This window comes from Giraffa tippelskirchi, chromosome 1, assembly GCF_054371585.1.
Source record: "Giraffa tippelskirchi isolate mGirTip1 chromosome 1, T2T-mGirTip1v1.2.pri, whole genome shotgun sequence".
NCBI classification, from domain to species: domain Eukaryota; kingdom Metazoa; phylum Chordata; class Mammalia; order Artiodactyla; family Giraffidae; genus Giraffa; species Giraffa tippelskirchi.
This window is the reverse complement of record NC_137275.1, coordinates 5,139,700-5,142,847: the sequence shown is the minus strand read 5'-3', so window position 1 is coordinate 5,142,847 and position 3,148 is coordinate 5,139,700. Positions and strand designations below refer to the sequence as shown.

Here is a 3,148-nt window from a genome sequence, read left to right as displayed (position 1 = left end):
AACAATGTGTTGCACAGCTAAGTAACTTAACCATACCATTCTCTCCCAAACTCGCCTCCCCTCCAGGCTGCCGCATAGCACTGAGTGGTTCCCTGTGCTATACGGTAGGTCCTTGTTGGTTATCATTTTAAATATAGCAGTGTGTACACGTCCACCCCAAACCCCTTATCTACCCTTTCTCCCCATCCTTCTCCCCTGTAACCAAAAAATATGGACCGCTTCCCAAGTTTGCATGTCATCCTTGCACACAGGCCACACTAATCTTGCCTGTATTGTTCCACTTTTAGTACATGTGCTGCTGAACTGAGCACCTTTTGTTGTTGTTGTCGTTCTTTTGGCTAAAATGATAAGAACAAAGAGTTCTAATGCTGTGTCCGGGTAGAATTTATTTTAAAGCAGTTTGTTGTTGCTTTTTCATTTTGTTTTTTGCAGAATTGTCACCACTCTTTCGATTCCCACTTTGCCGTGTTGGGATCGCCCAGAGTGTGTCTCCCATAAGAAGACTAGAAATATTTTTAAATTGAATGGATCAGTGATGGTTTTAGGTTCCCTGGCAAAAAAAATATTGCGTGGGTAAATCATTTGCACTGAAAAGCAGTTAGGAGAATAGGTGAAGAGAGGAAATGGACCAATTTTATTTTTCTTTTCTAACTACAGCTTCTTTTAAGACCAAAGCTGAGGTTTGCAATTGGCAGCTAGGAGAAGCTGACAGCTGCATCTTTTCAGATTGGGACAAGGACTGCTCTCTAACTCTTTACTCTCTGTGCCTGGAAAATGTGACTCTGCTCAAAGATTTCAGGCAGAAAATAGTGTTTGTGGATTCTTCAAAGACTTCTATTGGCTTCTCTTTCTGTCTTTCCTGATGTGCCTAGAAGGGACCCACTGAGTGCAAAGCTTGCCAGCACCATTATTTGTGGTTCAGAAGACATTTATTAAGCCTCTGGTGTAGACCTGTCCCTATAGTCGGCAACAAGGATGCAGAGACATAAGAGTTCTTGTTCCTGCCCAGAGGTCACCACAATTACTGAGGGAGTCAGGAGGGCCAGACGTTGTGGGAGTGACAGTGAGGACACATGGGCCCCCGTGGGGTGTCAGGGAGGATGCTCTGGAGCAGGGGACAGCCTGAGTTGAGACAAGAGGGGCCAGACAAATCACCAGGGACCTGGGAAGTGGTCAGACACAGCAAGAAAGATGAAATCAAGGAACAGTGTGGGATCTCCTGTAGCCACAGTAGCTTCCAAAGCCTGCAGCAAAGTACATTCTGGTGAGCGAGGAGAGAGCATCTTGAGAGAGTTAGAGATGCAACATGTGGGGCCTTAGCTTCAGGGGAGGTGGTGCATCCATCAGGGTCCTGGCAAGAGCACACAGAATGGTCCATTCACAGAGCAGGGTCAAGGGACCAATGACGCCAGTGGATTGCAAGCACTAGGAAACAGACAAGGCCAGGACCACTCCCAGGGAAGAAAACAGTGAGACCAGGGCTGTGAGGATGGCCACCCACCAGGATATGCTTTAAAGGGACCAAGCCGTAGCTGGAACTTGGGCACTGCAACAGGGAGGAGATGGGAGGCCATGCCTCCCACACTATTTCCTGTAGACTTCCACCCTACCCAGCCCCTCTGTTGGCCAAAGTCAACCAGCGGCCAGAGGGCAGCCCTGGGAGGCAGGGGTCCATACTCAGACACAGAACATCCATATTATCACGTTCTGTATCTAAAGCACAATCACAACCAGTGCTGACTTTCACACAGATATGAGGAAGTTTATTTTATAAGTTTTAAGACATGCCAAGTGAAACACAGTGCTTAGATAAGCATTACAAACATAGATAATTATGATAAGCTTCAAGTAACAGCCAATGGGTTTCCGGTATTTTGTTAAAAACACATGCATTGCTAAAAACCACCTTCTAGCATTTAGGACCAAGATCTATTCTTCCTATAAACTCTGGGATGTTTATTTGATTCAATGACTATTTGGTGGGAATTCAGCTGGATTTTCCTTAGTGATTTATATATTCTGGTGAGGGACATTAGGGGGAATCATGTCAATGAAAGAATAGAATATGGAGAAGGAAAACATTTGCTGAATACTTACTCAGTTCAGTTCAATTTAGTCGCTCAGTCATGTCCAACTCTTTGTGACCCCATGGACCGCAGCACACCAGGCTTCCCTGTCCATCACTAACTCCCAGAACTTACTCAAAATCATGTCCATCAAGTCGGTGATGTCATCAAACCACCTCGTCCTCATCCACCTCATCCTCTCTTCTCCTCCTGCCCTCAACCTTTCCCAGCATCAGGGTCTTCTCCAATGAGTCAGTACTTCGCATCAGGTGAATACTTACTACGTGCCTATAATCTCATTTCATCTTCACAGTCACCCTCTAATTTTTTCATTAAAATCTCATGGAACCAGGATTCAGACCTGAGTCTTTGCAATGCCAAATCCCAGCTTGTTTTCAGAAAATCAATGTCTTGCGTTAACCTGTTATGGGGTCTCATAAGCTAAAAGTTCTTATTGGAAAACAGACAAATTATCTTTTTTTCCCCCTCCTCCTCTCCCTCTTTCTTTCTTCCTTCTTTCCTTCTTTCTCCCTCTCCCCTTTCTTGCTTCCTTTCTTTCTTGCTATTGTTTTCTAAACTCAACGTATCACAGGTAACATTTTTTTTTCATCTCCCATCTCTGATGCTTCCTTTAGAAAACAAATCCTATATGATAAATGGTATAACACAGGTTGAGGGAACCCAGTTTGAGATAAGTCAAGTCAGTGTTAAATCAGAGAGTGAAGACCAGATGTTTCTACATGCTCTCCCTATTTATTCACTCATGGAAGTCAATGCTTTAAGACCATCTGAGTTTCTAGGTGCTCCACAAAGCATTATTTACGATGCTGGCACCCACTGAACACTTCTTCTTCAGCTTTGAATTGAAAGAACAGAGTCAAGTCAAGGCCCCAGGATTGCACCCAGCGCATCACAGGGTACCCAACAAATGTGAGCCTTTCTGAGCATACTCTGCTCATCACTCCTGCCAGATACACGCTAATGGTCATCTCTAACAGTTTGAGCATCTTCTACCTCACTGAACTCTGATTTCAAGTCTCTCCATGTCGTGTGCATTTCTTTCCCCATCTTTACACTTGTTC

General features: G+C 44.5%; 1 non-coding gene across 1 annotated transcript; it reads right to left on the bottom strand.

The window, feature by feature from the left end:
* Positions 1–204: 204 nt before the first annotated feature.
* LOC145521695 (U6 spliceosomal RNA) lies at positions 205–311 on the bottom strand. The gene has a single exon (XR_014065590.1). It is a non-coding gene; the product is annotated as a U6 spliceosomal RNA (small nuclear RNA).
* Positions 312–3,148: the final 2,837 nt, after the last annotated feature.